This window comes from Macaca thibetana, chromosome 9 (genome assembly GCF_024542745.1).
Source record: "Macaca thibetana thibetana isolate TM-01 chromosome 9, ASM2454274v1, whole genome shotgun sequence".
In the NCBI taxonomy this organism is placed as follows: Eukaryota; Metazoa; Chordata; class Mammalia; order Primates; family Cercopithecidae; genus Macaca; species Macaca thibetana.
This window is the reverse complement of record NC_065586.1, coordinates 72,467,546-72,493,405: the sequence shown is the minus strand read 5'-3', so window position 1 is coordinate 72,493,405 and position 25,860 is coordinate 72,467,546.

Sequence of the window (25,860 nt, the reverse complement as noted above, 5' to 3'; positions counted from 1 at the left end):
TAAGATAAGAACTATAATTTTCCCCATTTTATAATTGGAGAGGCCAAGAAAGACAGAATAACCTGCATGAGGTTACAGAAATACTTAGTGGCGGAATGGGCATTTGAAGTAGGTCTGTTTAGCTTCAGAACCTGTGCTCTTAACCTCCACGTAAAAATGCCCAGTGTAGCCCCTGACACATGGTGAACAGCTCCTATTAGTACCGCAACTGCTTTAAATCCATTCTGGAACAAGAAGGCATGTAAAAAAAATAAAAGAACACTTATTGCTGGTGGTGTTTTTTCCATCATAGGAGGTATAAAATGCCCTGCTGGTTCTCACAGACATTTTGCGTGGAAAATTGTGAAGACTTTGCCTTCACAGGGAAATGAATTAAGTAAACAAAATCAAATGGCAGAAAAACTTCTCTTTTCTGAAAGGGCTTAGGGAAATGTGCCACTAAAACATGAGGCCTCTGGAAGAGGCTGATGTTTCTGCTGCAGTCTTAGAAGACTTGGAAGTATAGGCTCTCTTGCAATGGGTTGATTAGATTTTTCCAAGGATGCTCTTTTACAGACTCAATAATGTTAACTGTGAAAGTCCAAACAACATCAAATTTAATCTCAAATTGAAAGCTTTTATTTACTGGAAAATCTGGGGTGGACAAGATTTAAGAAAGAGCTTTGAGTTGCCTGTGGCAGTTGACATTTCCTTGGGACTGGATTTGCTTAGATATTTTATTTCCTTCTGCAGTTGTACTTTTTGATATAAGAAACTATAAACATTATTAAAGGAGATAATTTATATGAAAAAAGCTCCTATTAAATAATTTTACACTTAATTTCTTAATTAGGTAAGAATTACTGAGTTCTGGCTAAGAGAAAAATAAAAAATAAAAACGGTGAGAAAATAGGCCAGGTGATTAGCAATCTATTTTTAGGACTTGACAGGCCGGTTTTATTCCTAAGAAGAAAAAGGGCTTAATCTATTTGTAGAAGTTGATCATAGCCCAGAGCCATTTGTCACTGCAAGTTAAAAACCTCTCTGCTAACTTACTACTTTAAGCAGCCTATACTAATCCCTCTGGAAACCCAATCTTTTTACCTTATCACCAGATGGTACCAGACATCTTTAAGGGGGAGAAGAGAGGTGAATGGGAATGTTTACTTTTTGATTTTTTTACCTAAAAAATGAATCCATTTAAAATGTTAAATGCTGAAAGAATGAAATGTACAGGGCAGGTGAACCAATCTTCCATGATCAGCAGTTTCATAGCATTTGTTGTCTTTGGCTAGGATCTTTTTCATCTTTTCTAAGAGATTTAATTTGATAATATCAGGAAAAGACAGTCTTTCTAGAGTCATGCTTTAAATTGTAGAAAAATATACATTACATAAAAGTTACCATTTTAACCATTTTAAATACACAACTCAGTGACATTAAGTACACTCACAGTGTTGTGCAATCATCACCATTATCTATCTCCAGAACTTTTCCATCACTGGAAACAAAATATTAAACAGGTTTTAAAATAATTATAGATTTCCAGAAAGTTACAATGATAATGTAGTGAGGTCCTGATAACACCTCACCCAGTTTCTTCCAGTGGTTATAGTTTATACCTTTGTCCATTCAGGAAACTGGGTAGCTAATAAACAACAGATGTTTATTTCTCATGATTCAAGAGTCTGGGAAGTCCAAAATCAAGGTGCCAGAAGATTTGTTGTCTGGTGAAGGCCTGCTTCCTGGATTGTCAACTACTGTTTTCTCCCTGTAACCTTACATGGAAGAATTGCAAAGGAGCTCTCTGGGTTTTTTTTGTTTTGTTTTGTTTTGTTTTTTTAAATAAAGGCACTAATCCTATTCATGAGAGACCCACTGTCAGACCTAATCACCCCCCAAAGGCCCCACCTCTTCATATCATCACATTGAGGAATTAAGTTTCCGCATATGAATTTGGGAGGGACATGAACATTTCATCTATAACATCTTATATAACTATAGTTCAATATCAAAATCAGGAAACTGACCTTGGTAAAGTGTGTGCATGTAGTTCTAAGACAGTTTATCATATATGTAATTTATGTAACAACCACTGCTATCAAGATACAGACAAGTTTGAATGAAGGGTACGAACCTCACCTCTATTAAAGTCCTTTAATGAAAGTCTTCATAACCCCTGTTTATAATATAGTTACCTTATATATTTACTCTCTATATGTTGGGAATCACACCACACTTATATCTTTTGCTTTAACCATCAATTATAATCTAAAAGTCAAGAAGAGAATAATGTATTTTATTTACCCATATTTTTGTTCTTCCTGCTGTTATTTCTTCTTGATATTCCAAGATTCTTTCTTTAATCACTTCCTTTCTGTTTTAGGAACTTCCTTTATGAATACTCTACTGGTGACAAATTATCTTAGTGTTTGTTCATCTGAGAGGGTCTTTACTTCCCCTTTATTCCTGAAAAATAATTTTGCTGAACATAGAATTTAGCACTGACAGTTTTGTTCCATGACTTGAAAAATGTATCACTTCTTTCTGTCCTTTCTGTTAAATAGTTTCTGATGAGAAATTCATTGTATTTGAATTGTTTTAATCGTATAGATAAGGTGGCTTTTCCCTCTTGCTGATTTCAAGATCTTTTTCCTTTATTTTTCTGAAGTTTGAGTATAATGTGTCTTTGTATGGATGTTCGGGTTTAACCTGTTTGAGATTTACTTGGCTTTTCATTTATTGTTTATTACTTTTGCCAAATTTTGGTCTACTTTTTTTTTTTTTAATCACCACCCTCTTCCTCTCCTGGTATTCCAATGACATGAATGTTAGCTCTTCTGTTTTAATCCCACAGGTCCCTCAGAATTCGTTCAGTTTTTTTGTTAGTTTGTGTTGGCTCTGTTATTCAGACTTGGTCATTTCTGTTGCTCTATATTCAACATAACTGATTTTGTTCCTCTGTCTGCTCCATTACTCTACTGAGCCGACCCATTGAGTTTTTAATTTTGGTTATTGGATTTTTCAGTTCTAACATGTCCATTTGGCTCTTCTTTATGTCCTCTATTTTTTTTTTCTTTTGCTGTAACTTTCTACTTTTACTTTTCTTATTGTAATGGCAATTGCTTATAGAATCATTTTTTGGGACAGTTGCTATAAAATATTTGTTGGATGATTTTTACATATGTGTTATCTTGGTGTTGGCATATGTTAATTGTCTTTTCTCATTCAAGTTTAGATTTTCCTGGTTCTTGATATGATAACTGATTTCTGATTGTATGCTGAGTATTTCAATATTATTTTATAAAACTCTAGATGTTATTCAAGCCTTCTGTTTTCACAAGCCTCATTTGACACTACACTGGCAGGTGAAGGGAAATCCTGCCCATTACTCCAGGTGAAAGCGGACATCTAAATTTTGCAGATCACCTTCATTGACATGACTGTGTCATTCTTTGAGCCCCAAGGTTTTCTCTACCTTTTGACATCTCCTTATGTTTTCCCTCTATATAATGTAGTGGAGAGTTTTTAGTTGTAGTTAGCAGGAAGAATAAGAAATGTGTCTATGCCATTCCATCTTGGTCCTGAACTGGAAGTCCTCTGGTCATTTTATTTTATTTCATTTTTTTGTGTAGTTGGTGAAACATAGCCTCTGAGTGAAACTATAGCAATAATGATGCTTTAGGTTGAATAATTCAGATGCTTGTAGACCTTACCAGTTTATTAACTTCTTAATGAATTGCACACTTCCGGAGAAGAGCAGCACCTATTGGTCAATGACTGTTTCTACCACATAAGGCAGAGGCAAACTATTTGTTTTTATAAAAAATGTGTAAGGAAGATTAATATTATTTTCTTAAAACCTCAACTGATTTTTTTCTTAGAAACCATTTAAAGAGTCTGTTTAAACACACCTGAAGACTTGCAAATGATAGCCCCATTCTAAGCTTTCGGGTCTTGACAGGGAAGAATTATGCCCTAAAGTGACACATGTCATTGATTATTAAATAAAGACACCATGGAAGGGAATGGAAAGCATAGCCTTCAGTGTATTTTATTCTTCTTCTTGACTAGAATAAATCTGCTGAATTATGAGCTTTAACTATCATGTCACAGAGAAAGCAGCCAAGGTTGAGTACACCTTCTAATTATAGGCCCAGCTCAGCAGGAACACCCAGTTGCTACCAGCAATCCAGCCAAATCATAACCTTTTCTTAGAATGAAAATATCCTTATTGTAGTCTGAAAGTTAGCAAATGGATTTAAGAGCTTTTAGTTTTAAGTTTCTATGATTCCTACCTCCAATGACACTGTGTAGGATGATATACATCCGAAATTGGACATTTTTTTAAGAGTCACATAATAACATTTTAGTCTTTTGCAAGCTGCAGTCTGTTGCAACTACTAACTCCACCATCATAGCATGAGAGAAACCAGACAACACAGAAACAAATGTGTGTGGCTCCATTTCAATAATACTTTATTTAAAAAACAGGGAAGTGGGCTAGATTTGGCCAGTGAACCATAGTTTACTGGTATACAACACCATGTGGCAGGATACTTTACTGAAATATTAATTTATATTTTTTTCCCTATAGATTCTTATTTTTTCATTCCCCTATAGACAGCTTTTTTCAATTTTCATACATAAGAAATCAGAAGTAGCCTGAAATAAACTTTTCTTCGCCCTTCCTCTGAAATGCAAGGCAGGGGTTGCAAGCTGACATCTGGAAGCTTGAATATGGCCAATGACACATTTTGCTTGGCCCAAGTGATGTTATTTGATCTAGTAACCAGTATTTAACAATCAGGGTGTTTTATATAAAAACACAGATTCCTGACTTTTCTTTAAAAAATAAGCAGATCTGGCACAATGGGGCCTACATCCCTCATGATAACAACTGGCTACAGCTGAACAACAAATACCTGTTTTAAACAGTTTTCCCCAGTTCCCACTACTCCTTGTTATCTTCTGAAATAAATGCAGCTGTTAGATGACATTATATTTTTCCTTGACTTTTTTATGATAAAGAATTATTTCTTTATCCTAGTCCCTATACCAGTCTTTATATTAATACACATAAACCTTTGAGTGCCTTCTTATCTGCCATCCTTGATCTGAGACCATTGTAAGAATAATGCTAAGTGTCCCAGATGAAGATGGATGAAGAAAAAGACTTTAAAAGAATAAGAGAAAGAAGACATTTCTCTAAACCATCAAGTGTTAAGATGACTGTGGAACCCCAAGGCAAATAGAGTCAGCAGTATTCTGTGTGGCTCTGGATGTTTTAAAGCATGTTGCAAATGCTTTGGTACTCTCTGTATGAGACTGGGTCAGCCATTGTGAAGGTCTCAAGGAGAATGTTATGGAGGTTATACTGGGTAACTTCTGTGGCAAGAAACCATGCCATGTCTTCAGGTTTCTCTTTGGCACTCCTTCTGATAGCCTTCACCAACTATGTAAGAAGTATGGCTACTGCGAGGTGGCTATGTAGAAGGACAACATAAAGAGACCCCATTGAGAAAAAGATGTCCCAGGAACCCCAGCGGTTCTGGTTCCCAGCTTCCTGAACATTCTCAGCCCAGATCCAGATATATAAGTGAGAAACCTTCAAAATGACACCAGCCTCAATCTCCATCTGACTGCAGCTTTATGAAAGACCCTGAGCAAGAACTACCCGAAAGAGCCAGTCAATCTTCAGAGCAAGATAAATGGCTGCTACTGCTTTATTTATTTTTTTTTTTATGCCAAAGAGATGCCTGTGCTCTGGTGTTCATGGCAGCATTATTCACTCTGTGTGTGTGTGTGTGTGTGTGTGTGTGAAGTGCAATTCTCAATTTGTGTTCCAGTCCAGGGCTTTGGATGAAGATTTTGAAAAGTTCTTGGCAAGCTCTCTGAACTTCTTTCCACTTTGTGTAGTTGCATGGTAAACAAATACATACACACCACAGAGAGTTATTTCTCTAAAGTTCCTCCCATCTTGTTTATGCTCCTACATACAATATCTTGAAATCACAATTTGGATATGGAAATGTGTGTGACATCATTTTTGAAAAGAAAGGTGGTGGGTTCAGAGTCACTCTGAGGGAAAAGGATTTTTAAAAGTAGTTGAGAAAGGAACCTGGGGGGAGATTTAAAAGTGAGAGAGGAGGAGTTTGATGAGGTCCCAGAAAGCTTTCCTGTAAATGAAGAACAGCTAAATGAGCCATTTGTAAGCAAATAACTGAAGAACTGAAGAAAAATGAGGAGGGGACTGGTTTTTGTTCAGGCCAAGTAATATAGGTAGTGCTAAGTTTGGCAGCAGCAGAACTGAGAAAACAGCAAGACTCTTAATTGCTATTTCTAAACCTTCTTGTTGAGGAAAGAAAGAGGAGAAGCTGGGAAAAGATGTCTGAGTGTTCCTTCTACTCATCAGACGTCTCCACAAAAATAGATGGTTAAATTCTCTTTTGGCCCCCATAATTCCTATAACTTCAGCTCATGGGCTCTGGGGAAAAGGAAGTATTGTAGGATTTCTTCAAAATAAATTCTTCTCAAATCCTTGGCCCCTTATATTAAGAAGTCAAACATGTGCCTGCAGAGACTGCCATATGCAAAAATGTAGCAAAAAAAATATTGTGCAGCTGAAACTACGATATACAGTCTTCTGTGGAAAGCAATACTCTCAACAGACTTGGCCTCAGAATTTCATGTATTAAGATGATAAAGTGGCTTATGAATGACAGAAAGACAAAACCAAGGAACAAAAAGGAAATTTGAAGCAGCATATCTTCACAGTCTCTTTAAAAGGCATCATCATTTCATCTGTGGTAGTAAGACCTGGGCCATCTGCACCTGAGTTACCCAAGACTCCCCTTGAATACTTCTAATTACAGGGGAGAGCACAAATTCTGTTTGAGGTCAGGAGAGAGATAACGGCATTCTGACCCCCTCACCTGAGTATGGCAAGAAACGAGCACTTTTGGTTCTCAAAAGTTCATTCTTGTCACAGTATGTAGAGAAAATTACCTCAAAATCATGCCCTGGGCCTCCCAAGGGCCATAAATTCAAGACAGGAGATGATTCTGGAAGGCAGTGAATTTTTTCTCCATTAATTTGCATCCCTTAAGACACCCAAAATGAAATGGTTGTTAGCAGCAAGATGAGTGGTTCCAGAAAGCAGCATGGATGGAAATAAAGGGTTCCTTCTTTGGTTGAAGTTAACTATAAGTGTCTAAGAAAGGAACTGCCAGGAAAAAGTACTAATAGAAACAGATGGAAGGAAGGAAAAAAAAAAGGAAGGAAGGAAGGAAGGAAGGAAGGAAGGAAGGAAGGAAGGAAGGAAGGAAGGAAGAAAGGAAGGAAGGAAGGAGAAAGAGAAAGAGGAAGTAAGGAAGAAAGAAAGGGTGGGAGGGAGGGAGGATGGAAGGAAGGGAAAGAAGGAGAAAGAAAAGAAGGAAAAAAGACCCTTGAGAATTACGTTAGACATCCAGATATAAAAGAACCTCAAAGGACCCATCAAATCTAACCAAGATAAAATCAGAAGTGTCTTATTCATAGCCTTCAATTAAAATAGTAGCATTTATAATTACCATACAGTGCAATGACCCAATTTTTATAAATAATCTGAATGTTGCTTTTAAAGGCAATGGTGTCAGAAAGAAATAAATTCTTCTGAACAAATCAGTCGATTCCTTGCACTATTTCTATAGCAACTAGAAACAAGATACAAGGCTTGGCATCAGGAGATTCTAAGTATGAAAATGCAAACCATTTCAGATTGTTTATCAAGTTCGGTACAAATAATAAAGCAGTTAATCTCATTGGACTTCCTAATTAGACTTTTAAAAGTCCTTCACGGTTTTGTCAACATCATCAAAGGAATGAGTTTCCACCCTGGCGCCCTTGAACACCTCAGAAGGCTCAAAGTTAATATTGGGGTCCTCAAGCTATTTGCAGTATTTCAAAAAGCCTAATGCAAATGACACATTTATCTGTGTAACTGTTATGAGTTCTGAGCCTACATGATCCAATATCTACATGGAATCACATTCAAGCAAAGCATAGTCCTAAATAGCATTTAAAAAGGGAGTTTTATTTTTCATCTTAAACACATGAACAATACTACTCCATAATCCCATCCATGTTTCTTGGGTCCCCCTTTCTCTCTTCTCTTTTTTCCCCACCCTGCACCACCCAGAGCCTTGCACTCAGGAAAACCCCCTAAAATGCTTCCTCCACCTGCGGCTCTGGGAACTTTTCTCTTTCACTCTCGTCCTTTTTTCCTTCTTCATTTTGTTTTCCCCCACTTGCTTCTTATGTAGCTTTCTCTACCTTCTCTCATGCTCTCTTTCCACCTCTTCCTCTTATCTTGCTTGACTTCCTCTTATCTTGCTTGACTACCTATTTTCCTGTTTCTGCCTCTTCCAAGGGCAAGAAGGAGCAGTCTGCTCAGCCGTGGAAACCAAACAGAGACAGCAGCAACCTCAGTTCGTTTATTGAGTGGAAAAGTATCTGTTAATCATTTGAGCATTTTACAGGGATTTTTTTCTTCAAGTGACATCTTATTTTCTAAATCAAGGATAGGAACTTAAGCCCTTCCTGGTTGACTTTCTCCTTAGCTATTCCTGCCTTAGCGGTGCCCCTGTGGTACCTTCAGAGAATCTCCATGGCACCACCACATATAGTTTTTAAAAAAGTTGTAGAGTGATTGTTTTCTTGACCACTGGTTTGGCACTGTCACATTAAATAACTTTTTAGGTGTGTGTGCCATACTTTCCAACCAGACTGCATACTCTTTGGAGACAGGAGATAAGGACAGGCTATCTTTTATACTATGTTAATGTATATCAACATTGTTAACACACATACATGTTAATGTTAATACTATAGAGTTAATGACACTAAAAATCATGGGCTTACTTTTTTTAAGCAAATTTATTTTTTTTAGCACAAGGCACTTTCTCAAGTGTATGCCAAGGGCAATTATTTTATAAAATATTCTACAATAGAAGTATTCTGTGCAGGTTATGAGAAAAGCCAAAACTATATATACCCCTTTGGAGGTTTCTGGTACCGGTGGTCTCTTGCTTAACTTGTTTATCCCATCAGATCTAACATGTACTTAGTGGCTCAGTCCATTTGTGCTGCTATAAAAAAGTACCTGAGACTAGGAAATTTATAAAAAGAAAAATTTATTCCTTAGAGCTCTGGAGGCTGGGAAGTTGAAGATCAAGTCCTCAGCAGATTTGGTGGCTGGTGGGGGTGCTCTGTGCTTTCAAGGTGGCCTCTTGTTACTGCATCCTCACGTGGCAGAAAGAGTTAACTCCATGTCCTCAGATGACAGAAGGCAGAAGGGAAAAAGGCCTAATTAGTTCCCTCCAGTGCTTTTTAAAGGATATTAATTTTATCTGGGAGAGGACAGCTGTCATGATCTAATCACCTTCTATCAGAAGGCCTCACCTTCTACCATCACCTTGGAATTTCACTTGCAACTTACGGATTTTGTAGGGACACATACATTCAAACTATAGCACTTGATCACAAAACCCCCTTCCCCTTTCAAAACGTCCCTCAACGTCCCACAGAGTGAACATGGAGCTCCCTTTGGTAAACTGTGGCCTGAGATCATATAAGCCAAGACATGTCTAAGATAAAATCTTTTTCTTGTGACTTTTCTGTTTTTTACTTTATCTTTTCTTAACAAAAGTTAATATTGTAATCAGGTGTGAAACGGAACAATGAAAGCACAGGGGTAAAAACACACAACTCTAAAATGTTCATTTTATACCATCTGTAGTGTGTTTAATTCTGGCAGCCTTTGTAGAGTCCATTTTCTCCTTCTGCAGGTCAGGCTTGAAGTGATACATGCTTTTTGTTTTCTCTGGACACCAATCAGAGAAAGTTCTTTCAACATCTGGTACTGCTTAAAAGCTAAAAAAGAAAAGGAAAAATAAAAAAATTCACTTCATGAAAAAGCTATTAGTAGGCAGGGAAATAAGGCCTTGGTGTTCTCACAAGGGAAGGAACACTTAAGGACAATTTTTAAAAAAATAAAAACAAATAAACTAGAAATTTGAATGCAACTGACATCTATCTCCATTGACATTTCATTGTCTGGTATATAAAATGATCCACAACAAAACACTGTTCCTTTCTTACATAAAGAAGAAGCTCTCAGACACGCGAAAAGGACAGCCCAGGGGGGAAATATGGGAACACTATATTGAATTATGTTAAATGGGTCACGGTCAGTCACTAAAAGGACATTTCCTAAGAAGCAAATAATCAGTTATTCAAGAGTAGCCCCACAAAGTAAAGAGAATGGTGAGGAACAGACAGCTATGATCACAGGCAAGCATCCTGCTCTGACAGAGGTCTCATTCCTGGGGAAACTGCTGAGATATTGCTAATCATGCTCAAGGGGGAAGCCCTTGCATTTTATTGAGGCCATGAAAGATTAGAAATAAAATTGATAAACAACAAAAATACAGAAGAAATCATTCACTCATTCAAGAAACACTTTTTAAAGCACCTCTCAGGGAGCAAATGGAAACACTAAAAATAGCATGATATCTTTCCTCCAGGAGTTTAGATCATAGTAGGGAATAAAGATATTTGCAGGGGTAACTCTAAAACCAGGTAAGATGTGATAAATTCTGTAAGAGAGACAAATTGCTCTGAAAGTTCAGAGAAGGATGAATCCTTTAAAAAAAGTTTTTTTTTTTCTTTTACAATGTACTGATAATTTATGTGTAAGTCATTGTTTAGAACAAAGATAAATAAAATGATCTCTACTCTCTAGAGACTAGTATCTCAAAGGATCATTCACAATTCTAATGATCTTCTTTGTACCCAACCACCCACCTTTTAAAATGGGGTTTAGAAAAATATGGCCTTTTGGGACATATCTGGCCCACTGCCTGTTTTTAAAAATAAAGTTTTATCGGAACAGGGGCACATCCTGTTTACATATTGTCTCTGGCCGCTTTCAAGCTACAACAGCTGGGGTAAGTGATTGCAATGGAGATAGTATAGCCAGCAAAGCTGGAAATATTTAACATCTGGCTCTTTACAGACAAAGTTTTCTGGCCCCTGTACTAGAAGACAATCAAAAATATTTCATCTATTTGATTATGATAAGGAATGTGATAAGGAATCTCTTTCCTATACTATTTATGTACTAAATAATCTCCATCACAGATGGTGGGTAATTGTTCTCATTGCAACATGATGTTAGAAAGTGCATCTACAACTCACGCTCTTATTAGAGCTTGGGAGCTCCTTTAGGATGTCAACATTTCCTTATTACCCAGATACATTAGAATCTAAGTTCCATGCTTGTTTTTCCTTCACCATTGTAACCCTGTTGCTGGGTGCTAAATTAACATTCCTGTGATAAAAGCAGATTAGGCCTGGAGAGATCTGTAAACTCTTCCAAAGTCACACAAGGAATGCTGGCACCAGAAATAGTACTCAGGGACTTTCCTTCCCCAATGCATGTTACCTTGTCTTTTCTAGAAGTTTCTCCCCTGGGCTGTTGCAATGGCCTCTTATCTTGTCTCACAGACTATATTCTTGCCTGCAAAAATTCATTGCTATCAGAAGGACAAAAATCTCTAGTGCTTTGCCATTATTGAAACCTTACCAACATTTCAAGGTTTAGCTCAACTGTTCCTCATTTATCATGACTGCTAAACTCTCTCACCATCCCCTCCAAATGAAATGCTGTGTGCCCCCAGAATGTCTATTTGTTGTAGGGAAAAATGTGTGCTGTAGTAGAAAAACATGTATTGTTTAGAGCATCGTCTTCCAAGTTATCTGATTCTAGCTTTTCATTGCCTTTGAGCTATTTTAAACTCTGTAAGTTGCAGATAACTGACAGTAATGCAAAACAATTCTTGTTTATAAATATGCAAACAATGCTATCAGGTGAAGGTTCAGTTGACTTCCCTCCCCACTGTGGAAGAAGTCAGTTTTTTTCTCAATTTGCTCGTTTGTTACAATATTCCAGATCGATACATGGATTCTATATACTTACTCTTTTACTTCTCCTTTCAATTGGTTTAATATCTGCCTGACTCCCTCATTAATAATGATTTAGGCTGGGTGCAGCAGCTCATGTTTGTAATCCCAACATTAAAAATTAGCCAGACATCATGACATGTGCCTGTGATCCCAGCTACTCTGAGGCTGAGGCAGGAGAATTGCTTGGACCCAGGAGTTTGAGGCTAAGATGGTGCCACTGCACTTCAGCCCAGATGACAGAGTGAGACCCTGTCTCAAAATAATAATAATAATGACAAAAATTGTTAACACATTTTCATTTTATACCTGTATGAGAATCATGATTTGACCTTTAAAAAAATTGCCACTTAATACCTTTGCTTGCTGTTTGGTTTTCAGCTACTATATGCCAAGCTTAGTGCTAGGAGCTGGGCATACAATGATAATCAAAATAGTCACGGTTCCCACCTTCAAGAAATTTATGTCTAGTGGGGAGATAGAGTTGAAAAAAGAAAAAAAAACACACACACACAGATATAAGAAAATATTTAAGCGCCATAAGGAAAAATTACAGAATGTTCAAGAGAAAATCACAGAGAAATTGGTTTAGAGTTGCAGTGAGCAGTGAGGAAGTTAAGCAGGTACCCCTTAGAAAGTGTCATCAGAGCTGAGGCCTGAAGGTGAGAATTAACTAGGCAAAGAGAAGGAGGAGGAACAGTTCAGGCAGAGGGAAGGTACAGGACAAAGTCCCTGGAGTGGGGTGGAGACGAATTGCAACATAAGAGGGACAGAGTGACGGCAAATGAGGACCCTGGATACCAGATTAGGCAGGGCCTAGTCCCCATAGTCCATCGTTTGGATGTTATGTTCAACAGGAGGATGTTAAAAAGTTGTACAAAGATCCCTCCATTTTCACATAGAGAATGGGTCCGATTGGAAGCAGGGGTTGTTAAGAATATACTAGGTCTAATAGTATTTCTATAATATCTTTTTTAAACACTTATTTCAGTCTACCTCCTAATATAAGGGTGAGTACTAGAGTTAACCTCCTGAACTGAGGACAGAGATCATGTGTTATTTATTTCTGAAGCCATCTAGTTTTTTGCTTACATAAAAGGCATGAGGTAAATGCTCATTGAATTGAACACCAGTCAGCATTCTGATAATAACAAGAGCTAACATTTATTGGGTGCTTACTATGATTCAGACACTGTACCAACAGCTTTGCATGAATTATGTAATTTAAAACTCATAACAATTCTATCAGGCAACGTTGATAATTATTTTCATTTTACACATGAGATAACAGAGGCTTAGGGAGGTAAAATAACTTGCCTGAGGTCATGTAATCTGCATGTTGGATAAAGGCAGTTTTGTCTAACTCTAGAAACTGAGCTTTTAATCAGAAGCTGTATTCCTTCCCATTCAAATATTTGAATATCAAGTTTACCAAAGCAGATATCTGTCTTTCTTTTTAGCCCTTCAGAAGATTTATTAGGTTGGTGCAAAAGTAATTGCAGTTTTTGCCTTTACCTTTATTGCAAAAACCTGAATTACTTTTGCACCAACCTAGTACAATCTGACACCTCTTTTTACAGATTGCCTTCAAGCTCTGAGTAAACATTTTGGAAATCACAGCCTCTTTCAGACGCTGTTGTTTATACTTTCTGTTGTCCCTTCAAAGGGGTTTGTCATTAACATCCAGCACAGAATCTGTCTTACATTAGTGATTTGTGTGATCTCCAAAATAATTTTATGCCTAACAACATCACCTATATTGTTTGACAGCAGAAGTCAAACCATGAGAAAAATAGACCTATTCACTGCAGCTCCAGTTGAAACATAGATAAAAGAATAAATATTTGCCAAATATAAAGGAGCCAAATTCAATAGGGAAAGGACCATTCTGTTTCAAATTCTTTGGGAATCTCAAACAATGTAGGAAGGGAAGAAAAAATAAAATGTAATTGAGTATTTGACTTCATTACATTAATGCATCTTCACTGCATTCATCTAATCAGACAATTACACAGGAAAAGATATAATAGTACCAGATTCACTCCACATGAATAAAAAGCAATTTTGGATTATCTTGCTATATTGACTTCTCATCACAAAGAGTTCAGTTTCTTTCTCTTGCATGTAGCTGGGGAAAATTATAATTGCTTTAACTGGTTTTGATTGACCAACTGCTTTAACAGGACCATAAATATAGATGTCAGAACAGCAAACGCTAAATGTTTATTTCTGTGATCCTTCTCTAGATATTGACAATCTGACCCATGAACCCGCCAGCAGGTAATCTCATAGATCATTTTCTCTATGGGAGATTCTTGCAGTTGGACAGGTTTGTCAATACCTCTCGCAGAGGGTTTTGATCAAGGACTGCTTTGTAATTGTCTGGAAGATACATTAAACACCTCACTTTCCCCAGGGTTCTAAAGACAGAACAGTCACTTCAAGTGTAAATTGCTCACACCAAGATTTTTCTATCTGGCTATTTTAAAAAGCATGTTTCAGATCCTTGCTGCTTAAAAAATTTCACAACCATATAAATATGACTCTCATACATTTTTCTGAAGCTCTTCCCTTGCTCATCAAATCAGAGCATTAAAAAAAATCTCTCGTTGACAAATCTTTTTAAATTTAAAGAATATGTCTGCTTGTTGCTCTAGCCAACCAACTCCCACCTTAGAAATGCCGTTAGGTGTTCATATGTTTCTATTCATCCTGACATGGATATACATTAATTGGCATGCAAAACAAATAATGGACAAAATCATCAGGGTAATTTATACCATTGACTCTCTTTTATCAAAAATACTTAACAAAGTGGGGGAGATTTCATGGAGGGTGTTTGTGGAGCCTCAAATGATAGTATGAGATAGTTGAAAGGGAAAAACAATTGAGTAGGAAATAGAAGAAAAGAAGAAAATGTAGGAACATTGAGGGCAGACCTGCTCCTTACACAGATGAGAGGCAGAGGAGGTCAATGGCATTGTCTTCCCCTTCCTTGTACCCCTCCTGCCTCCCCACATTGATCCCAATTTGTATGGAAAGTCAGGATTTGACTACAACATCTGTTCAGTTCCTTCTCTTCCCCAAGCATTTTTTTTTCAATATTTTTTTTTCTGATGTCACTGTTGCCAAAAATCTCTTTTTGTCAGGTAGGCAGAAAAGCAAAATGGAGAACATCTGTTCTGAATTATTTTTCCCTGAGCATGAGTTACTAGTAGGGGGGAATAATAGAACACTTCTAAATTATTAACAGGGTTGTGAAATTTCAAACACATTGGTAGGGTCTACAGTTGAGGGGTGGGAGTAGGGTGGGAATTACAGCATTTGTATAAGAAAAAGTCTGCAAAGTGTACCCCAGTCTGATCAAGACACTAATCAACGTGGACTAGCTGGTGCCATAGGTCATTAGGAAGAAATAACCCAGTGCACAATTAGATCAGCACAGTAAAGAGAAGAATTTGATCAATTTTAACATGGGCATAATCACCCAATTGCCTTGAGAAAATGCTAAGCTCTGCTACCTGAGAAGACACCTGTGAATCCACCATTCAGATGACAGCCGTTTTCTCTCTAGCTAAGTTTTTATGCTGAACATCAGAAATTCACTGAAAGTCACTGTAGCATTAAGCTCAGAGGCATTCAGGGTATACTGGCCTTAAAATAGGGTCAGTATTAGTATTTATTGACCAAGAAAGCTATTATAGATGATGAGGAGGAACCTCTTTCTAACAAAGCCTAGTCCATATACAGTACAGTTAAAACAGGATTCACATTTGAGAAGAACTCATCATGAAGAACAAATAAGCATAAAAAAGACAAGAGATTTAACAGGGAGGGGATTTGGGACTAAGAAGACTCCTGACAACCATTCTCAACTTACTGTATTGACATTAAAAATTGCAAATTTAGGAGGCAAAGGAGACAAAGTCAATTCTTCCATATATTTCATTCTCCTGCTCTAGTAATTAATAAAACAGCTCTTAAACACACAGGTGAAAGTGTGAATCTGAGACCTAATGAATACTGGAAATGTTCCCCAAAATTCACAATTTGAGAACAAGTTGTCATGAATTAGTTTTATCTCATCACCCTATTCAAATGGATTATAAAATAAACCTAAATTGCAAGCTTCCTGTGGGCAATCTTATCACATCTTTGGGGTCCAATCTGAAATGAGAGTTGTGGTATTTGTTATGGTTAGTAGAAGAAGTTACATTTCATGTTAAAATATTCATACAACACCTCTCTTTATCCCTTCTAGCTCTCATGTGAATATGGTGAGAGCTATGGCTAAATCTCTAATCATAGCTGCACAATGACCAAAAATTCACTCATCACGTATTCCCTCTCCAAGTCCTTCCACAGAGGGGTATATCTGCATACTGGTAAGAGATTGGACTTCACAGAGACAAGTTGAGCTGGAGTCTCATCTCTTCTAATTACTGATGATGTGACCGCAGACAAGGTTATGTCATACCTTTGAGCCTCAGTTTCCTCATCTATAAGTTGAGGATAACAATATATGTACCCTGAGGAGTTGTGAGGATAAAATGATATAATGTGAAGTGGTTGGCCCAGTGTTCAGTGAGTACTCAATAAAAATTAGTTGTTGCCATTAAGCCACAGTTTTGACCTGCTACCTGTAAACTTAGATGATACATTGTTTCTGTTTTCTTTAGACTAATTAACAGTCTTAAACACTATTAAGCAAGTGTCCAGGTGGCATCGGGTCTCTCATACGTGAACAGTAAGAGAAAAAGCAAAATTGTGTACATGCTTTAGTATTTCCAAAGCTCTTATGCTTATCGTCTCCTTTGATCTCCACAACATTTTGTGAAGCAAGGTGAATATTCTTATCCTCATTCTGCAGTTGAATACATTGATTTACAGGGCAAAGGGACTTGATTGTATTCTCTGCAGTAGATTCAGATTACGTTCTCAGATCTTTTTACTTTCATGTAGAATTAACAAAAGAAAGCTGGTTATCTCTGGCCAGCCTTGAAGTAGGCTTCTACTTGGCCAAGTATTCTGGTTGAATGTGTGTATTTTCCCAGGTTGATGTTAATCCTATCCTGGACTCAGCTGGCTTATGAAGCTCCTGGAGCAAACCTTTAATCTATCCTCCAGGTATATCCTAGAAAACAAGACATCATATTCTTCAATGTAATTTTCATCATAAGGTCAGTTGGAAGAAACCTTACCTGAAAAATAATTTTGCATTCATCTATGATCAAAATATTATTATTAGATGAAATGAAATTATCAAAGTGAGAGAGTCATAAAGACGTGCTTCTTGGCTGCTTATGAAATTGGTTTTATTGAGTGGTCATCAGTCATTTTTTTTTCAATTTAGTTGATTCATGTAAAAATAAAAATAATTTTAAGGAACAAATGTGTGATTATTACAGCAATATGATAATATTGTCTGTTAAACTCATTCTACCAATATTTGAGTGACCACATTTTGCCATGGTTTAGGTTCTAGGGATGCAATAGTGAACAAGGCACAGTCCCCATTCTCAGACAGGTAAGCAGGAAAATGCTTCATAGGGTGGTACATATATTACAGTGAGTGAAAGCACTTAAAAGGTTTGAGAGTTCCCAAAGTTTGGGAGTCCCCAAAACTACCCTCTCTTCTGACACCAGTTGAAAGTTTGGGGGACTCTAAGACCACCTCAGGATCAATAACTTGCTAGAAGTACTCACAAAACTCACAGAAAGCTGTTTTACTCATAATTGTGGCTTATCATAGCAAAGGGATACAGACGAAAATCAGCCAAGGGAAGCACTGCATGGGGCAAGGTTCAGGAGAATTCCAAATGCCAGCTACCAATTGTTCCTGCCCCTCAACAGTGGAATCACAGACATTGCAATCTTCTCCCAGTAGCAATGTGTGACCATACATATGGAGTATTAGTGTCCTCAGAAAAGTTCTCCTGAGCCCTGATGTGCAGAGTTTTTATTGGGGCTCAGTTACATAGATATGGTTGACTATTCATGTTCCTGACCTTAGTTTTCATCCTCTATGGAGGTCAAGTCTATACACCCCATGGTGATCCAAAGCCCTCATTGTAAATCGCACTGTTAACTTACACTATTAGGTGTGGGCCAAGTAAACAAAGACACTCCTATCAGGCAGAACTTTCCAAGGACTTAGAGATTACCACCAGGAATCAGGACAAAAATCAGGATTGTGCAATATTAATTCTTCTCCAAACAATCACCACACCAATTTATAGTGCCAAAGAAGACTTCTTAGAGTGAAACATTGTAAATGGAGATCTGGAGGACAAGGAGGAGTTAGTCAACAAATTCCAGTCAAAAGGAACAGTGTATACAAAAGCTCTGATTATTATCTAAGGAAAAGCTTAGATTATTTGTGGTACTTCAGAATATCTGGAGCAGAAGGTATGAGAGAGCAAGTAGCCAAAGATGATCCTGGAGAAGACAGCTAGGGACAGATCTTGTGATGCTTCAGCCCCTGCGATGTGCTGCAGCCAGCTTGATACAAGTTCAACAGAGTCAGTTGCTAAATAGAAATTTTTCAAGCTATTGTTCAACAGTTATTATTAAAAATTAAGTTGCTGGGTGTGGTGCTGCCCAGGTAGTCCCAGATACTCAGGAAGCTGAGACATGAGGATTGCTTGGGCCCAGAGTTCAAGGCCAGCCTTGTGCAACATAGTGAAATCTCATCTCTCACTCTCTAAAAAATATTTAATTATATAAACTTATGACTAAGTAAATCATATTTTTAAAAATCTTTAAAACTTATCACTTCCTAACTACTGACTTTACTATTATCTAGGTTCTTGAAGTTATTTATATCTATTATATCTGTATAGTGGAAATTATTTCCAATCCACTTTTGGTAGCTTCAAGTTGGCCATGTTAGGATTACTTATACTTCAGTAACTGGCAAGTGCTAAAAGTCAGGCCCCCTGTCTGTTTCCAAGAACTGATGGTTAAACATTTACCAGCACAACACCTCTCAGAAGCAATATTTCTGTATTGCTTTTGAGCACAAAAAAGATAGCTGGCCGGGCGTGGTGGCTCATGCATTTAATCCCAGCACTTTGGGAGGCTGAGGTGGGTGGATCACTAGGTCAAGAGATGAAGACCATCCTGGCCAACATGGTGAAATCCTGTCTCTATTAAAAATACAAAAATTAGCTGGGCGTGGTGGCTTACTCCTGTAATCCCAGTTTCTCAGGAGGCTGAGGCAGGAGAATTGCTTGAACCCAAGAAGTGGAGGTTGCAGTGAGCTGAGATTGTACCACTGCACTCCATCTCAAAAAAAAAAAAAGGGGGGGGGGCTAGAGATTTTAAGTTGGGAATGATACAAACTTTGTTCATTGAGAAGATAATTTAAGTTTCTAGTGGGAGATGGATTTACTGGACACGACTGGATGCAAGGAGTCTAGTTGAAAAGTTGTGAAGATTTCTTCCCTCATAAGGACATATGGGCAAAATCTGTCTCCAATCCCAATACCAGGGACAGCTACATCTCACCAGAATATCTGGCTTTTCATCTTATGCATGCTATAAATCTCACAACTGGTCATTTTTTCTTCCTCTCACTTGGAAGTATGAAACTAAATTTGTGGTCCTCCACTAACAATTTATGCTATACATGTTTTATGCTCTTTCATTTTCTCATCCTTATTTTTCCCTTTGCTACAATGTTGTAATTTTTAAAATTTATCCAACTGTATTGTGTGTACTTCTAACACAAGATAGGCAGACTCTAGATGGATAAAGATTTAAAAGGCAGCCTGTGTCCCCCTAGGTTCACATTTATAAAAAAGAAACATCAATAAAAACCCACAACTTTTTGTTGTTGTTGACTGATCTTTCACTGATTTTAGCTTGGGCTTGAGTTTGTCCATATGAACAGGGAAAAGAGAGGATATTTTCCCTCCCTATTAAATCTGAAAGGGTTTCATTTAAAAAGTGAACCACAGGCGGGGCATGATGGCTGATACCTGTAATCTTAGAGGTTTGCAAAGCCAAGGTGGGAAGATTGCTTGAGGCCAGGAGTTTGACACCAGCCTGGGCAACACAGAGAGACCCCGTCTCTACAAAAAATAAAAACATTAGCCAGGCATTGTGTGGCATGCACCTGTAGTCCCAGCTACTGAGGAGGCTGAGGTGGGAGGATCTCTTGAGACAGGTGTCTTCAGGGTCAGCTAGGAAGGAAACACATTGCCCTTTTTTCTACCATGATGACATTTTACGTTTGTTTTACATTTATCCTTTCATTCAATCTACTAATCACAACAATTCTCTAGGTGGACATCTTTAATCCTGCTTTAGAGAGGACAAAGTAAGGATTTGGAGAGGCTAAAGAACTTGTCCAAGTAGCAGAAACAGGATGTGGGTTCATGCCATCTGCCTCCAGCCTATCCTTGTTTCCTTCACAGGAAATCCTCTACACAGAGTTCAAGTTCAGCTTTGAGCCACTAAGAGGAGGAATTGGGAAGGGAGAGAGCTGTGATTGTCTGCAAAGCTAAGCAGAATAGGTATTTCAAAGCTGTTCATGTGGGACACCAACAAATCTTGGATGTAAAGAACCATCATACTAAATTGTATTTTGGAGAAATCTCAAGACCTTTTCTCCTATCTTCATTATCACTTGGTTTCTGAGAAACAAAAATAATCATGGTAATAGTTATAATAATGATAGAGCCCTTTACTTGAATTGTTAATGAACTCACCCCAACCCCATGACTGTGTTGTAGGTACCATTATTATCCCCATTTTATAGTTGACGAAACTGAAAGAGAGCAAGTTAGGTATCTTGTACAGGATGAATAATTAATATGTGCTGAAGCCTAGGGATACCAAATCCCCAGAGCTGTCTTGCAAAACCTATTATCTGTCAAGGTATTGGGATGATCTATGGACTTAAAAGCTACAGAACGTAGGCCGGGTGAGGTGGGTCACACCGCCTGTAATCTCAGCACTTTGGGAGGCCGAGGTGGGCTGATTATGAGGTCAGGAGATCGAGACCAAAATGGTGAAACTCCGTCTCTAATAAATATACAAAAAAATTAGCTGGGTGTGGTGGCACATGCCTGTAATCCCAGCTACTCGGGAGGCTGAGGCAGGAGAATTGCTTGAACCTGGGAGGCGGAGGTTGCAGTGAGCCAAGATCACACCACTGCACTCCAGCCTGGGTGACAGAGTGAGACTCTGTCAAAAAAAAAAAAAAAAAAAAAAAAGCCACAGAAGGTAAAATGTGTATTTTCTTATGATTGTATTCTAAGGAATATTCTGCATATTTATAATATCTGCCTTCTACAGCACATTCACATAGAAATTATAGCATTAAATCTCATTATTCTCAAGAAAATAATTCCAGGTATTAGAATTCAGAAGGAGGAAGGTGTCCCCCTTTAATCTTATCCCCACTGGACCCAAAGAGGTACTAAGGTGTTAAGCACAACGTCTAAAATGATCTGTATGTGTTGGAAGTGAGGAACCACACGAGTAGGTGTGGAGAAGGGCAGCGGGTCAGATGAGACTGATGTATTCAGTTTGCTGCACAGATTCTTGGAAACATCTCATCTTTTATTGTAATTCCAAAACTGTTGTAAAGAGTTTCACTTGCATCCTGTAAATTAAGCATTTCCATAAAACTTAAATTTTTTCTTTGCTCCTGACTCCCAACTATAATTAGAATAAGCACAGGCAAAAAAAAAAAAAAAAAAAAGAGACAGAGAGTCACATGCTTAACACATATATATTTATTGAATTTCTAAACTAATTGTGGGCAACTGGAACATTTTATCTTTCCTTTTGTTGCTCTCTAGAGAGCTCACATTTAAACAACGAGGTCACAGATGGTACCTGAAAAAGTTGGGGTTCTGAAACTGCTTCAATGTGCCCCAAAAGATAAAGCCACCAGTCCCCTCTGATTCTTCCTGACCCTTAACAGTTATTCTCCTTGTTGACATATGGATTTTGATATATCATACCTTCTTAGACAAAGAACAGTGATGCTTTGGTTCTGCGCTATAATGGATAATGTGGGGCTTTATTTGAGGTTTATTTTGAATAAAGAGATTTTTCATCCTATAATTGGAGATTAAAGACAATAGTGATATTGTCCGAAACTTCCCTGACATTCTGATGTCTATCTGCCAAGGTCCTAACATACAAAACACTTGCTCCCTTGTGGTATACTTCACAGACAGGTAACTTTAAAAAATAACAGCAACGAAACTCAACAACCCTCTCTGCAGGTGCCATGCAATAGAAAGAACTCAGTTAACTCCATTCATAAATGCACTCTGTATCTGAGAGAACTAGGAGAATGTTGTCTCCCACGTTCTAAACCCCATGCCAGCTGCTCCTTCCAGGCCTCCATAATTAATACCCTGGACTTCAGCCACAACCTTCTCACTACTACAGGTCCCTGTTTTTTTCTGTTTCCTGTGTCCTCTCCGAATCTCACTGCTCAGTACTCTGTCTGTGATCTCCTTTAAAGGCAAATTTAGCCATGTCTTTCCTCTCTACAAAGCCCTTTAATTACTTGGTTGCCTGCAATTTAAAGTTTTACCTTCTTAGCCTGGCACATAAGACCTTCCAAGGTATGACCTTTGCCCATCCTGTAACTTTTCTCCAGGTACTAGGTCTAATCGTTATAGCTAGACCCACCTACTATACATATATGAGTTAATTTTTACAAAAATCCTATAAGATTGGAAACATATTCCTCATTTATAAATGGGGATACTGAACCTCAGAAAGATGAAATAAATTGGCCAAATAATGGCACTGGGATTCAACATTTCACGGCATCAACATATTTTGACCAGTTTTTCCCACTATCTCATAGTTCTGTCCTTTGAAACTACATAATGTGGCTAACAAATCCAGTTTAAGAAAACGATGCCTCCCTCTGCACTTCCACCATATTTTGGTTGGTCTTTACACAGAAATTGGAGCATCTCATGGAGCCCTGGGCTCAAAGGATTTGGAGCCAGGAAAAGGCAAAGTCCCAGAACTTAGGGAAGACACACTCTTAGTGTCTCATTCCTGCTTTCCGCTCCATCCCTTCTCCCACTGCAGACTGGATTTCTCACTGTGTCAGCAGACAGCCTTATCCCAACCCTGAGGTCAAGAGAGAAACCTACATTTGAATAGGATTTTAACTGTGATTCCAGCTCACCAGGAGGAGGAACTTGATTGGCTCAGCTTGGATCAAGCGACCACAATGTTTAATCAAGTGCAAACCATAAACATGACTGCCTAGGGGCCATCTTTATGAGTGATAAAAAATGACCACAAAAAACTTAAACATTTAATTTTTTTTTATTAGTCAATAAAATATAATCACTGGATTTTGTTCAGATTAGGGTCCATGTTTTTAGTCTGGTTAATTCTATTTTTTTTTCCTGTTGGGTATTATTTCAAATTACCTATGTGCAGATATACATTCAAGGAAATGTTGGGTTAATGATAATATAAAAAACAGCTTGTCCTACCAATGCCTAGAACTGCCATCATTCACTAAAGTGGCAGCCGGCTTGTCTCCCCGTCACATCCATTTCCTTAGGAAAAGAGTAACTCTTCTAACTCCTTGCAGAAAATTTTACACTGATGAGAATGAGAGTAATGCCTTCCTTGAAACCAAGTTTAAAGAAGGTGAAATGAGGCTGGGCACAGTGGCTCCCACCTGTAATCCCAGCACTTTGGGAGGCCAAAGCAGGCAGATCACTTGAGGTCAGGAGTTTGAGACCAGCCTGAACAACATGGTGAAACCCCATCTCTACTAAAAATGCAAAAATTAGCCAGGCATGGTGGCAGGTGCCTGTAATCCTAGCTATTTGGGAGGCTGAGGCAGGATAATCGCTTGAACCTGGGAGGCGGAGGTTGCAGTGAGTCGAGATCATGCCATTTTACTCCAGCCTGGGAAACAGAGTGATACTCTGTCTCAAAAAATAAAATAAAATAAAATAAGGTGAAATGTTGCGTGGAGTCACTGGTACCTACCAGGAATGAGAAGGACACTCCACCAGAGGCCAAGGATCCAAGCTGCAGGCTATACTTTTCACAGCTGTGTTCAGATGTAGAACCACAAAGGCAGGTTACACATTTGCTGAAGACACATGCTCTGATCATGCCAAAGGCTGTAGTAATTTTTAGGCAAAGATAGGTGTAGTGAAAGCTGTCTCCTCCTGGTTTTTTCCTTGAAATAGCTCAGGGACAATGGAAATTGCAAATTAATAGCCACACCTGCTTGACAGCAGCTGTGGTCTCCTGTGGGCTAGGTTCTTAATGACTCCACTGGTGAGGTAAGCGTAGGGTCCAACATGAATGCAGAATCATGTATGATACAGACTCAGACACATCATAGTTACATCTACATGAAAGCAAGTTATTTCTTTTTTCTGGGTCTCAGTTTCTTCATCTGTAATATGGGAAGAATAATATCTTCCTTACAAATTTAAGTAATAACTGAGCAAAAATACATGTGTATGATGTATATTACATTTCAATGGATACAGCAGGCACATAATAAGTGGTAGCAATGAAGCTATGTATTTGCTTTGCTCTATCTTGGTTATGAATAACATGAATAATTGGTAAAGCCTCAGAAGAAGATGCTTATCAATGCTTTTGTGATTGCTCTCATCACTATGTTCATTGGAAAGAAAAAGTAATCCACATCAGTGACGAAACAGTCATTTCTTCTTTTTCTTTTTTTTTTGAGACAGAGTCTTGCTCTGTCACCCAGGCTGGAGTGCAGTGCAATGGTGCGATCTCTGCTCACTGCAAGCTCTGCCTCCTGGGTTCATGCCATTCTCCTGCCTCAGCCTCCTGAGTAGCTGGGGCCACAGGTACCCACCACCATGCCCGGCTAATTTTTTTGTATTTTTTTTAGTGGAGATGGGGTTTCACCCAGTTAGCCAGGATGATCTTGATCTCCTGACCTTGTGATGCACCCACCTCAGCCTCCCAAAGTGCTGGGATTACAGGTGTGAGCCACCGCCCCCAGTCAACAGTCATTCTTTACTATTCTTATTTGTGAGCACTCACCATGTGCTGCCATCTGGAGGCCAGGCTGGTAGAGAAGGGACTGGGTCCAATTTCAGGTCTATCACTAAACTCGGCAGCTGTGCAAGCTCTGAAAAATGGCTTAACTTATCTGTGCCTCAGGCTCTTCATCAAACATCTGACTTTTATCACAGATTTGTTGCAACCAATAGAAGTCGTAGCTGGAAAAGTACTTTGGGGATGTATCTACAAGATACACAGCAGTAAACATGCTGCTGAGATATTCACCCAGACAGACTCCCCATAAATAGAGAACACTCTGGGAGAAGTTCAGAAGGAAAAACCCTGATTTCTGCAAGAAAGCTAGCTGCCTTCTATGGGCTAAATCTACAGATTTACTCTTATTGGAGTTAATTCAATTTTCCCAGGAATAGGAGTAAAAACAATTTCATTAGGATCCTTGACTATAATTCTTCAAACATAAACTGGTGCTTGTCAGCTAGTCATTACTTAGTTGCTTGAATGTGCATGTTCACAGATACTAGTATTCCAAATTTAAATTTCCTCTCCTAGGCATCAACCACACATTTTCTTCTCATTGCTCCTCAGGAGGGAGCATTTCCTCATGGAATTCAAGGCCACCATATTGGTGGAACTCCAGGGGAAGGGATGGAGGGGTCACAGTCCTCGCCCTGACTGTGGTTCTTTCTTCTTATTTTTTTTTTTTTAGAGCATGTGAGGTTGGGCTGACACTGCTTTTGCTTCAGGATACACCCTTTATCATTGTCATCATCACCATCCTTATAAAGTATCAATAAATAGCAAATACTCTTCAAATCCATGGTGAAAGTGGTCATATTTATTTTTCAGCAACAT